Genomic DNA, 14,776 nt, shown 5'->3' with positions numbered 1-14,776 from the left:
ATTCGCAACAAAGCATCCTTCACTCATGCTGCCAAACATACCCTCGTAAAACTGACCATCCTACCGATCCTCGACTTCGGCGATGTCATTTACAAAATAGCCTCCAACACTCTACTCAACAAATTGGATGCAGTCTATCACAGTACCATCCGTTTTGTCACCAAAACCCCATATACTACCCACCACTGCGACCTATATGATCTCGTTGGCTGGCCCTCACTTCATACTTGTCACCAAACCCACTGGCTCCAGGTCATCTACAAGTCTCTGCTAGGTAAAGCCCCGCCTTATCTCAGCTCACTGGTCACCATAGCATCACCCACCCATAGCACGCGGTCCAGCAGGTATATTTCACTGGTCACCCCCAAAGCCAATTCTTCCTTTGGCCGCTTCTCCTTCCAGTTCTCTGCTGCCAATGACTGGAACAAACTGCAAAAATCTCTGAAGCTGGAGACTCTTACCTCCCACACTAGCTTTAAGCTCCAGCTGTCAGAGCAGCTCACAGATCACTGCACCTGTACATAGCTCATCTGTTAATAGCCCATCCAATCTACCTCATCCCCATACTGTATATATTTATTTATCTTGTTCCTTTGCACCCCAGTATCTCAACTTGCACATTCATCGTCTGTACATTCTACCATTCCAGTGTTTAATTGCTATATTGTAATTACTTCGCCACCATGGCCTATTTTTTGCCTTACCTCTTTTATCCTACCTCATTTGCACACACTGTATATATATTTCTCTACTGTATTATTGACTGTATGTTTGTTTATTCCATGTGTAACTCTGTGTTGTTGTATGTGTCAAACTTCTTTGCATTATCTTGGACAGGTCGCAGTTGCAAATGAGAACTTGTTCTCAACTAGCCTACCTGGTTAAATAAAGGTGAAATACATATTTTCAGTACTACTCTCTCTGACTTACTTCATGTGGGATTTGCTTTTTTGCTGAAACGGAACAATTTGAAGTATGTTATTTTATTACGTATGTGATTATATTATATTATTTGGGGGATTATTTTGTGCTTGTTGACATTTACTGATAGATAGGAAATATTTGGTTGCAGCTGCCATAAAGCCTGCCTAAATGGTTGTGTACGCGACCAATAACATTGGATTTGATTGATTTAATTTTATATTTTGTAACATCAGTTCCCAGACTACTTTAACCACCTCATGCTAACACAGGTGTTCTATACCAAACAGGGATACTCAGATTTCCCTCCAGAGAATCATTTGTATTCTGTTTTCCACTTAGAATCACTGAGGCGATCCTTTCAAACCAGTGAAACTATTGAACATCTTTTCTAAATAGAAGTACAGTCTCTTGGATCTCTCCAAGCTGCCTGTTGGTGAGGTGTAACTTTCCACTCTGTCTCTCTCAGCTGTAAGTCGCACCTGTCAGAGACGGGTGAAGGGATGTGTGTGTGCGTGCGTGCGTGCGTGCGTGGGACAGAAGGTGAGATCTTTTGAGGGTCAGCTAAGATCTTCCAGGTATAGTTGTGAGGCTTGCCTCCTTATTTCACCAGAGAGTTTAGACTGCATACCAGGATATCTGTCTGTCTGTCTGTCTGTCTGTGATATGAATGATTATCTAGGTATTTGTTGTCATTAGACACACCGCTTTTAATATAATACTCACTCAGTCATCTTTGATTCGGCTTGGTTGTTATTCTTAGATTGCCTCAGGCGCCTATTGTTTGAAGCACGTTGAATATCTTTGTTACAACATGTTTTTTCTCTTGATCTTTGGTGTCCTTCGACAGTGGAATCCGAAGATAACATATTCCTCTCTCTCTCTCTCTCTCTCTCTCTCTCTCTGTCTCTGTCTCTCTCACACTCTCTCTCTCTCTCTGTCTCTGTCTCTGTCTCTCTCACACTCTCTCTCTCTCTCTCTCTCTCTCTCTCTCTCTCTCTCTCTCTCTCTCTCTCTGTCTCCGTCTCTCTCACACTCTCTCTCTCTTTTTTGCTCGCTCTCTAAACTTTGTATTTTTGTCTGGGATCCACACTTCATTTAACAGATTACATTCTCACCACTGGTGCCAGTATTTCTGGTCATATGATATTGATCTTCTCAAATTGTGTAAAATTCCACAAATGCTTTAAGAAAAGAGACCTGAAACTGTAATATCAGCAGCATCTGTGTCCGCCTTGGGAGAAGGTATGGCTACTGCTGTATCCCACTAACGATGGTCTCTCCTTCAAAATGTCTCACGACTTTTCTCATGTATCGTCCCTCATCCATTGTCCTTCAGCAATCTTATGATGCTATTGTCTTACTGTCTTTAGGCTGTCTGTCTCCCTGTGGAGACAGTTTAGGACAGATGAACCAACTGTCTGTGTCTCCACAAGGAATTCTCATTAACGTAACAACCTGGTAACATTGCGGCAGGTAGCCCAGTGGTTAGAGCGTTGGGCCAGTAACCGAAAGGTTTCTAGATCGAATCTCTGACCTGACAAGGTAAAAATATGTCGTTCTGCCCCTGAACAAGGCAGTTAACCCACTGTTCCTAGGCCGTCATTGTAAATAAGAAATTGTTCTTAACTGACTTGCCTAGTTAAATAAATTGCGGGTAACAAAAACATTTGAGTTGTTTGGAGGATGCCATTTTACTCTGACGTCTACCGTCACATCCAGCAGAGGTAAGTTACCCCGCCCCCCTCTCTCCCCCTCCTCACCCCAACCCCCTGGTGTCCTATAGTGATTGGTCGTTCGCGAACAGAAAGGCCAGGGGACCAGTTGTTTTTAAATAAACTAATTCTGCTAACAGTTTTATAACCCCGACCTCGTAAAACTGGCCCAGGCTTTTGGTCGGCCCTCTGATGGCGTAAGTAGAGCACAGCAGGCCGTGCCTGGAATACCCATTTGCCTTGTGGGAGCTTGTCTGTGTATCAGCTGGTGTGTCTGATGTATGCCTACTGTGTCACGTTCCACATCAAACGCATCCAAGCCCTTCCCTTTTTGTTTCCCCCTTAAAATAGGGAGTGTGATAAAGAGAGAGAAAGACAGATAGAGAGAATAAGATAGAGAGAGAGAGAGAGGTAGAGAGAATGACAAAGAGCGGGTTAGAAAGAGAGAGAGAGTGAGTGAGCATAGAGAGAGAGGAAGGGCGGAGAGTAGAGAGAAAGAGGAAGGGCGGGAGAGTAGAGAGAGAGAGGAAGGGCGGGAGAGTAGAGAGAGAAGACGGGAGAGTAGAGAGAAAGAGGAAGGGCGGGAGAGTAGAGAGAAAGAGGAAGGGCGGGAGAGTAGAGAGAGAGAGGAAGGGAGAGTAGAGAAAGAGGATCCAATTAGGATCTGGCTATAAAATACTTGAATCAGTTATAGAACCCATTGCCCTTTATTGTGAGGTCTGGGGTCCGCTCACCAACCAGTAATTAACTAAATGGGACAAACACCAAATTGAGACTGCATGCAAAAATATCCTCTGTGTACAACGTAAAACACCAAATAATGCATGCAGAACCAAATTAGGCCGATAACCGCTAATTATCAAAATCCAGAAAAGAACCATAAAATTCTACAACCACCGAAAAGAAAGCGATTCCCAAACCTTCCATAACAAAGTCATCACCTACAGAGAGATGAACCTGGAGAAGAGCCCCCTAAGCAAGCTCGTCCTGGGGCTCTGTTCACAAACACAAACAAACCCCACAGATCCCCAGGACAGCATCACAATTAGACCCAACCAAATCATGAGAAAATAAAAAGTTAATTACTTGACACATTGGAAAGAAATTATCAAAAAAACAGCGCAAACTATAATGCTATTTGTCACTGAACAGAGAGTACACAGTGACAGAATACCTGACCACTGTGACTGACCCAAAGAAACTCAGTGAGCATAGCCTTGCTATTGAGAAAGGCTGCCATAGGCAGACCTGGCTCTCAAGAGAACACAGACTATGTGCACACTGCCCACAAAATGAACTGGAAACTAAGCTGCACTTCGTAACCTGCCAAATGTATGACCATATTAGAGACACAAAAAAAACTATTTTTATACATTCCTATATATATTGGGAGAAATACCACAGTGAGCCATCACAGCAGCAAGATTTGTGACCTGTTGCTACAAGAAAAGGGCAACCAGTGAAGAACAAACACCACTGTAAATACAACCCATATTTATGTTCATCTATTTTCCCTTTTGTACTTTAACTATTTGTACATAATATGACATTTGAAATGTCTTTATTCTTTTGCAATTTTTGTGTGTGTAATGTTTACAGTAAACAAAAATATTTAACTTTGTTTATTTTCTACTTCACTTACTTTTGCAATGTTAAACTATCTTTCCCATGCCAATAAAGCCCTTAAATTGAAATGTAATTGAAATTATATTGACTTGAAGTGAAAGGGAGGGAGGGAGAGCAGAGAGAGAGAGGGAGGGGGGAGAGCAGAGAGATGGAGGGAGGGAAGAGTGAGCGAGAAAGGGGGTGAGCAAAGCTCACACGATCAGTCTGCACGAGTCTGTGTGAGAGAGAGAAACAGAGAGAGAGACAGAAAGAGAGAGACAGAGATATATAGAGTGTGACAGAGAGAGAGACAGATAGATAGATAGATAGATAGGGATAGAGATACATATATATATAGAGAGAGAGACAGAGAGAAGGATAGCAAGTGAAATAGGGGACAGAGGGATTGAAAAGCTATTGTAGAAGGAAGAGGAGACTCTACTGGCTGTGTCGGATCAGCAGCAGCTGTTGGATATTCCTGTCTTCCTGTCTACGGTGGCGGGTTGAAGGTAAGACCACCAGAGATCTGGAGGTGACCCAGGGCTCCTCTCACTCTCAACCCAGGATCAGTGCACCTTCTCTGGATTTGATACTCACGATCACTGGGTGTCCTCAGCAGTTATTCCATCATAACTGGCATTTATGGGGTACATTAGCAGACTGTCATGTTCAAACTGAATGTAGGTTAATGCTGTGGTTTACAGCATTAGGGCTCCAGTTTGCTATTTCCTGCACACATAGACAGAATAACATAGAACATAGAATAGAATAGAATAGAATAACATAGACAGAATAACATAGAATAACATAGACAGAATAACATAGAATAACATAGAACATAGAATAGAATAGAATAACATAGACAGAATAACATAGACCATAGAATAGAATAACATAGAATAACATAGAACATAGAATAGAATAACATAGAACATAGAATAGAATAACATAGACAGAATAACATAGAATAACATAGAACATAGAATAGAATAACATAGAACATAGAATAGAATAACATAGAATAACATAGAACATAGAATAGAATAACAGACAGAATAACATAGAATAACATAGAACATAGAATAACATAGACAGAATAACATAGAATAACATAGAACATAGAATAGAATAACATAGAACATAGAATAGAATAACATAGACAGAATAACATAGAATAACATAGAACATAGAATAGAATAACATAGAACATAGAATAGAATAACATAGACAGAATAACATGGAATAACATAGAACATAGAATAGAATAACATAGACAGAATAACATAGAATAACATAGAACATAGAATAGAATAACATAGAATAACATAGAACATAGAATAGAATAACATAGAACATAGAATAGAATAACATAGAACATAGAATAGAATAACATAGAACATAGAATAGAATAACATAGAACATAGAATAGAATAACATAGAACATAGAATAGAATAACATAGAACATAGAATAGAACATAGAATAGAATAACATAGACAGAATAACATAGAATAACATAGAACATAGAATAGAATAACATAGAACATAGAATAGAATAACATAGAACATAGAATATAATAACATAGAACATAGAATAGAATAACATAGAACATAGAATAGAATAACATAGAATAGAATAACATAGACAAATATCATATTTTCCATCAAAAGGTATTTTACCGGGTAACCAATTAATGTGCACACTAAATGGGTAATGGTTGCCTTATCTTATGTACTATACAGACAAATATATCAACAGTAATGTCATTCCTTCCATCAATAGGTAGATTAATACAGGTATTTTTTTAAAGCCATTAGAGGATGGTTGAGGCATTGGTCCTGCCTGGTTGTGTCAGCTCATTGTGTAGTCATTCAGCCACAGTCATCAGGTATCTCCTGACTCCGCGGTGGTATTTCTAGCCTCAGTATGTGCCCAGGCACTGTTCTGGTTAAAAGCACACATTTCAACAGCCTGACCCTGCCACTTTGTTTGGTAAGCTGAGGGATGAGGCTGGATGCATCAACTGACAATACATGAAAAGTTTTGAAACAAACACATTGTTTGTTTCCAAATACTTATTACAATAAATTAAGCTCTACATTTTGGGTACTGATAAGTTCAATTCTTTGAGTATCAATAGTATATATATATATATATATATATATACCCTGTAGACCCTGCCATATATATATATATATATATATATATATATATATATATATATATAATATGAACTATTAAAATGATCAGAAATCAGAAACAGATTTAGCCTTTAAGGACTGTGATGATGACATACTGGTATGTGCTATCGTACAACCATAGACATGGATAGATAGAGTAATACATGTAGCTATGTAATGTTGTTGGAGCTATTACATTACTCTATGTAATGTTGTTGGAGCTATTACATTACTCACCATATGTGTTGCTGAAGGTAGATATATAAATCAGTGTGACCACAGCGCAGACACACAGAACTGGAAGGTGTTTATGTGAACATTTGTATGAAGTGGTGACCATGGCTGCTTGTATTGCCAAATATCTTATTCATAATAGCCGTAAGAACATTGTTACTGTCAGTGTGACAAGAATTATGCTGCTGTGTTATGATGTCAAATCAGTCCACATTAATTACACCCCCTGGCTCATAGAACGGTGTGTGTGTGTGTGTGTCTGTGCGTGTGTGTGTGCGTGTGTGTGTGTGTGTGTGTGTGTGCACGCTGATGAGGAAGACACAGAGAGGAGACAGACAGAAACAAAATGACATTTTATTAGGTTGTTGTGTGAAGGCAGTTTGTGTGTTTATGTGGGAGTATCAAAATATCAAATAAAATCCCATTTTATTGGTCACAGATATGTGTTTAACAGATGTTATTGCGGGTGTAGAGAAATGCCTCTGTTTCTAGCTCCAACAGTGCAGTTAATTCTAACAAGCAATAATCTAACAATTTCACAACAATACACACATATCTAAAGTAAAGGAATGCAATTAAGAATAAATCAATATTTATGTGGGGGGGTGAGAGGATTTATGAGGTGAGGTCTGTTGTGTCTGAATGATGTAGCCTAGGGACATGGCTTTCGCGGTGTGTGTGTGTCAGTGTGAGTGTGGGTCTGTGTGGGTGTGTATGTGTGCAGCGTTAGTACTGGGGTTATGGCCTCATGCTGAGTGGCGATGATGACAGCTACAATGGGACACCGGTAGAGAAGAGAGACAGATTGCTGGATAGAGAGAGAGAAAGATTGATGGATAGAGAGAGAGAAAGATTGCTGGATAGAGAGAGAGAGAAAGATTGATGGCTAGAGAGAGGGACAGAGAGAAAGAAACAGAGTAAGTAACGCACACTTCCATCCAGACATCTCACTTCAGTCGAAGCCAATGATACCAGCTGAGAAACACCTCATGCTCATTGTGTGTGTTCTGCTGGTGTGAAAAGACTGTTCTTGAATTGTTTGGAGAGGAGTAGGAGGAGAGGAGGTGTGTTTGAAGTGTCAAACACGTCTCCAGAAACATGTGTAGTCAGACCAATCCAGGTGTGTGTGTTCGTGTGTGTGTCTATCCATCTATGTGGGGATTGTTCTCTCACCATCACACACCAGTGTGTGTTTCTATCTACCAGTGTGTTTCTATCTACCAGTGTGTTTCTATCTACCAGTGTGTGTTTCTATCTACCAGTGTGTTTCTATCTACCAGTGTGTGTTTCTATCTACCAGTGTGTGTTTCTATCTACCAGTGTGTTTCTATCTACCAGTGTGTGTTTCTATCTACCAGTGTGTTTCTATCTACCAGTGTGTTTCTATCTACCAGTGTGTACGTCCATTTATTTGGACCGTGGTGAAACTCAGATGGCCAGTTTGCTGGTGAACTAGTCTGATGAACTAGTCTGGTGAACTAGTCGGATGAACTAGTCTGATGAACTAATCTGATGAACTAGTCTGGTGAACTAGTCTGGTGAACTAATCTGGTGAACTAGTCGGATGAACTAGTCTGGTGAACTAGTTTGATGAACTAGTCTGATGAACTAGTCTGATGAACTAGTCTGGTGAACTAGTCGCATGAACTAGTCTGATGAACTAATCTGGTGAACTAGTCTGATGAACTAGTCTGATGAACTAGTCTGATGAACTAGTCTGGTGAACTAGTCTGATGAACTAGTCTGAACTAATCTGATGAACTAGTCTGGTGAACTAATCTGATGAACTAGTCTGGTGAACTAGTCTGGTGAACTAGTCTAATGAACTAGTCTGATGAACTAGTCTGGTGAACTAGTCTGGTGAACTAGTCTGATGAGCTAGTCTGGTGAACTAATCTGATGAACTAGTCTGGTGAACTAGTCTGGTGAACTAGTCTGATGAACTAGTCTGGTGAACTAGTCTGGTGAACTAGTCTGATGAACTAGTCTGATGAACTAGTCTGGTGAACTAGTCTGATGAGCTAGTCTGGTGAACTAGTCTGGTGAACTAGTCTGATGATTCTGTCTCACTGTAGCAGGAACGTGCCTTTGACTAATGAACACACTGCATGCACAGTAAATTCATTCTAATGACCACACTGCGGGCACAGTAAATTCATTCTAATGAACACACTGCAGACACAGTAAATTAATTCTAATGAACACACTGCAGACACAGTAAATTCATTCTAATGACCACACTGCGGGCACAGTAAATTCATTCTAATGACCACACTGCAGACACAGTAAATTCATTCTAATGAACACACTGCAGGCACAGTAAATTAATTCTAATGAACACACTGCAGGCACAGTAAATTCCTTCAAATGAACACACTGCAGACACAGTAAATTCATTCTAATGAACACACTGCAGGCACAGTAAATTCATTCTAATGACCACACTGCAGACACAGTAAATTCATTCTAATGACCACACTGCAGGCACAGTAAATTAATTCTAATGACCACACTGCAGACACAGTAAATTCATTCTAATGACCACACTGCAGGCACAGTAAATTAATTCTAATGACCACACTGCAGACACAGTAAATTCATTCTAATGACCACACTGCAGGCACAGTAAATTAATTCTAATGACCACACTGCAGACACAGTAAATTAATTCTAATGACCACACTGCAGGCACAGTAAATTCATTCTAATGACCACACTGCAGACACAGTAAATTCATTCTAATGACCACACTGCAGGCACAGTAAATTAATTCTAATGAACACACTGCAGACACAGTAAATTCATTCTAATGAACACACTGCAGGCACAGTAAATTCATTCTAATGACCACACTGCAGACACAGTAAATTCATTCTAATGAACACACTGCAGGCACAGTAAATTCATTCTAATGAACACACTGCAGGCACAGTAAATTTCACATTCTTAAAATAAAGTGGTGAGCCTAACTGACTTAATACAGGGAATTTTTACTTATTAAGATTAAATGTATGGAATTGTGAAAAACTGAGTTTAAATGTATTTGGCTTAGCTGTATGTAAACTTCTGACTTCAACTGTAGGTATTCCTCTTGTCCAGATGGGATAGGGCGGTGTGGATCTATCGGGGCGTCAAGCAAATTGTGGGTCTAGGGTGACAGGTAAGGTAAAGGTGATATGATCATTGACTAGTCTCTCAAAGCACTTCATGATGACAAAAATGAGTGCTACGGGATGAAAGTCATTTAGTAATTTAGTCATTTAGTCATTTAGTCATTTAGTCATTTAGTCATTTGATTTATTGTGTACAGGAACAATGATGGACATCTTGAAGCATGTGGGGACAGTAGACTGGGTTAGGGAGAGATTGAATATGTCCGTAAACACTCCAGTCTGCGCATGCTCTGAGGACACTGCTAGGGATGTCTCCTGGGCCAGCTGCCTTGCGAGGGTTAACACGCTTTCAATGTCTGACTCACGTCAGCCACGGAGAAGGAGAGCCCACAGTCCTTGGTAGCGGGCCATGTCGGTGGCAATGTGATATCCACAAAGCGGGCGAAGATGGTGATTAGCTTGTCCAGAAGCAAGACGTCGGTGTCCTCGACGTGGCTGGTTTTCCCTTCGTAGTCCGTGATTGTCTGTAGACCCTGCCACATACGTCTCAAAGTCTGAGCCGATGACTTGCAACTCCACTTTGTCTCTATACTGACGTTTTGCCTGTTTGATTGACTTACGGAGGGAATAACTACACTGTTTGTATTCTTCCATATTCATATTCATATTCATACACATAGTGGTACGCACCCTCAGTTTTAGGCGAATGCTGCCATCTATCCACGGTTTCTGTTTATGGTAGGTTTTAATACTCACAGTGGGTACAACATCTACAATACACTTCCTGATAAACTGAACCCTGAGAACTAATGTCCTGACATCTGAAGCCTTGACAAAAGCTAGAGGGAAGGTTTCTCATCACATGGTTATAATTCAATGCAGCACCTTAGCTCTCCGTTGACTGCCACTGTGTACAATATCGAAATATGGTCTGCCACTATCAAATTGGTATTTTATTTCTTATTTGACCTTTATTTAACCAGGTAGGCTAGTTGAGAACAAGTTCTCATTTACAACTGCGACCTGGCCAAGATAAAGCAAAGCAGTTCGACACATACAACAACACAGTTACACATGGAATAAACAAACATACAGTCAATAATGCAGTAGAAAAACTCTATATGCAGTGTGTGCAAATGAAGTAAGATGAGGGAGGTAAGGCAATAAATAGGCCATGGTGGCGAAGTAATTACAATATACCAATTAAACACTGGAGAGATTGATGTGCAGAAGATGAATGTGCAAATAAAGATACTGGGGTGCAAAGGAGCAAGATAAATAAATAAATACAGTATGGGGATGAGGTAGCTGGATGGGCTATTTACAGATGGGCTATGTACAGCTGCAGTGATCTGTGAGCTGCTCTGACAGCTGGTGCTTAAAGCTAGTGAGGGAGATATGAGTCTCCAGCTTCAGTGATTTTTGCAGTTCGTACCAGTCATTGGCAGCAGAGAACTGGAAGGAAAGATGGCCAAAAGAGGAATTGGCTTTGGGGGTGACCAGTTGCTGGAGCGCGTGCTGTGGGTGGGTGCTGCTACAAAACCCGGCAACAATAATACCAGCCGTCAGATACAGCCTAACAATAAAACAAACACGCACACAAACATGGGGGAATCCAGAGGGTTAAATAATGAACATGTAATGGTTGGAATTGAAACCAGGTGTGTAGGAAACAAAGACAAAACAAATGGAAAATTAAAAGTGGATCGGTGATGACTAGAAGGCCGGTGACGTCGACCACCGAACGCCCGCCCGAGGGATCGACTTTGGCGGAAGTCGTGACATGGTGAGTTGCTGTGGGGGGGTGCAGGGCAGTTGACTGGGGTAGGTTTAGCCAGGTGAAAAGCATGGCCAGCCGTAGAAAAATACTTCTTGAAATTCTCAATTATAGTGTATTTATCGTTGGTGACAGTGTTTCCTAGCCTCAGTGCAGCGGGCAGTTGGGAGGAGGTGCTCTTATTCTCCATGGACTTTACAGTGTTCCATAACTTTTTTGAGGTTCTGCTATAGTATGCATATTTCTGTTTGAAAAGCTAGCCTTAGCTTTCCTAACTGCCTGTTTATATTTGTTCCTAACTTCCCTGAAAGTTGCATATCACTGGGGCTATTCGATGCTAATGAAGTATGCTACAGGATGTTTTTGTGCTGGTCAAGGACAGTCAAGTCCGGAGTGAAGTCAAGTCCTGATTCATTTTTTTTTATGTAGCATGCTTATTTAAGATGGTGAGGAAGGCACTTTTAAAGAACAACCATAGAATAGAACAGTCGTGAGGGATTAGTAGGGTTTCGTGTAACAAAGGGGTCCAGTCCAATTGGCAAAATAGGTTTTTGTGGGACTGTGATTAGTCTGGAGAAGCCTCAGTGATGTAATTGTGAAGATGGAGTCCTGGTCAATAAATAGAATCATTAGACAATGACTGGTCTTAGATCATAGACAACGACTGGTCTTAGATCATGGCCAATGACTGGCCTTAGATCATGGCCAATGACTGGCCTTAGATCATAGACAATGACTGGTCTTAGATCATAGACAATGACTGGTCTTGGATCATAGCCAATGACTGGTCTTGGATTCATAGACAATGACTGGTCTTAGATCATAGACAATGACTGGTCTTAGATCATAGACAATGACTGGTCTTAGATCATAGACAATAACTGGTCTTAGATCATAGACAATGACTGGTCTTAGATTATAGACAATGACTGGTCTTAGATCATAGACAATGACCGGTCTTAGATCATAGACAATGACTGGTCTTAGATCATAGACAATGACTGGTCTTAGATCATAGACAATGACTGGTCTTAGATCATAGACAATGACTGGTCTTAGATCATGGTCAATGGGATTACAGAGGGGTCTTAACTACTGAGCCCAGGGATGAGGAGGTCCACTCATACTAAAGCAAGGCTAACAAGACAACATGATCAGAGGGGTTTACTGGACCACATAAAGTACACACACACACACACACACACGCACGCACACGCACACGCACACGCACACACACATAGAGCTTGCAGACTTGCAGGTCAGTCACTCTCTCTCTCTCTCGCTCTCACTCTCTCTTTTTTTCTCTCTCTGGCTCTCTCTCTCCCTCTATTTCTTTCTCAATTCAAAGGGCTTTATTGGCATGGGAAACATACAGTACAAGTAAAACATTTGGACACACCTACTCATTCAAGGGTTTTTATTTATTTTGATATTTTCTACATTGTAGAATAATAGTGAAGACATAACAACTATGAAATAACACATGAAATCATGTAGTAACCAAAAAAGTGTTAAACATATCAAAATATATTTTATATTTGAGATTCTTCAAAGTAGCCACCATTTGCCTTGATGACAGCTTTGCACACTCTTGACATTCTCTCAAACAGCTTCATGAAGTAGTCACCTGGAATGCATTTCAATGAACAGGTGTGTCTTGTTAAAAGTTAATTTGTGGAAAGACCAAGAACAGCTCAAATAGGCAAAGAGAAACAACACTCAATCATTACTTTAAGACAAGAAGGTAAGTCAATACGGAACATTTCAAGAACTTTGAAGTGCAGTCGCAAAAGAGTTACCTCTGTTGCAGAGGATAAGTTCATTAGAGTTACCAGCCTCAGAAATTGCAGCCCAGATAAATGCTTCACAGAATTCAAGTAACAGACACATTTCAACATCAACTGTTCAGAGGAGACTGCATGAACTGCACGCTGATCCTCAACACTGGAGCTCCCCAGGGGTGTGTGCTTAGTCCCCTCCTGTACTCCCTGTTCACCCACGACTGCATGGCCAGGCACGACTCCAACACCATCATTAAGTTTGCAGACGACACAACAGTGGTAGGCCTGATCACCGACAATGACGAGACAGCCTATAGGGAGGAGGTCAGACCTGGCTGGGTGGTGACAGAATAACAACCTATCCCTCAACGTAACCAAGACTAAGGAGATGATTGTGGACTATAGGAAAAGGAGCACCGAGCACGCCTCCATCATCGACGGGGCTGTAGTGGAGCAGGTTGAGAGCTTCAAGTTCCTTGGTGTCCACATCACCAACAAACTAGAATGGCCCAAACACACCAAGACAGTTGTGAAAAGGACATGACAAAGCCTATTCCCCCTCAGGAAACTAAAAAGATTTGGAATGGGTCCTGAGATCCTACAGCTGCAACATCACTGCCTGGTACGGCAATTGCTCGGCCTCCGCCCGCAAGGCACTTCAGAGGGTAGTGCGTATGGCCCAGTACATCACTGGGACAAAGCTGCCTGCCATCCAGGACCTCTACACCAGGCGGTGTCAGAGGAACGCCCTAAAAATTGTCAAAGACCCAAGCCACCCTAGTCATAGACTTTTCTCTCACGGTAAGCGGTACCGGAAGGCCAAGTCTAGGACAAAAAGGCTTCTCAACAGTTGTTACCCCCAAGCCATAAGACTCCTGAACAGGTAATCAAATGGCTACCCGGACTATTTGCATTGTGTACCCCCCCAAGCCCTCTTTTACACTGCTGCTACTCTCTGTTTATCTCATATGCATAGTCACTTTAACTATACATTCATGTACATACTACCTAAATTGGCCCGACCAACCAGTGCTCCCGCACATTGGCTAACCGGGCTATCTGCATTGTGTCCCATCACCCGCCAACCCCTCTTTTTACGCTACTGCTACTCTCTGTTCATCATATATGCATAGTCACTTTAACGATACCTACATGTACATACTACCTCAATCAGCCTGACTAACCGGTGTCTGTAAATAGCCTTGCTACTGTTATTTTCAAATATCTTTTTACAGTTGTTTTATTTCTTTACTTAGCTACACACACACACACACACACACGTTTTTTTTCGCACTATTGGTTAGAGCCTGTAAGTAAGCATCTCACTGTCTCAGCTGTTGTATTCGGCGCACGTGACAAATAAACTTTGATTTTGAATCAGGCTTTCAAGGTTGAATTTCTGCAAATAAACCACTACTAAAGGACACCAATATAAAGAAAATAATTGCTT

The 14,776-nt window shown here is 41.1% G+C and overlaps 1 protein-coding gene across 2 annotated transcripts in view; it reads left to right on the top strand.

The window, feature by feature from the left end:
* Positions 1-4,463: 4,463 nt before the first annotated feature.
* The window catches only part of LOC110520585 (norrin), a 53,069-nt gene continuing 42,756 nt past the window's right edge, over positions 4,464-14,776 (top strand). For both annotated transcript variants that reach the window (XM_090230396.1, XM_021597976.3), the window contains exon 1: positions 4,464-4,750. The gene's annotated coding sequence lies outside the window, so the exon portion shown is untranslated. The remainder of the gene's footprint in view (positions 4,751-14,776) is intronic.

The sequence above is a fragment of the Oncorhynchus mykiss genome, chromosome 3 (genome assembly GCF_057628025.1).
Source record: "Oncorhynchus mykiss isolate SJ-2025 chromosome 3, ASM5762802v1, whole genome shotgun sequence".
Taxonomy (NCBI): domain Eukaryota; kingdom Metazoa; phylum Chordata; class Actinopteri; order Salmoniformes; family Salmonidae; genus Oncorhynchus; species Oncorhynchus mykiss.
The sequence above is the reverse complement of the archived record's forward strand: the minus strand, read 5'-3'. Positions and strand labels throughout refer to the sequence as shown.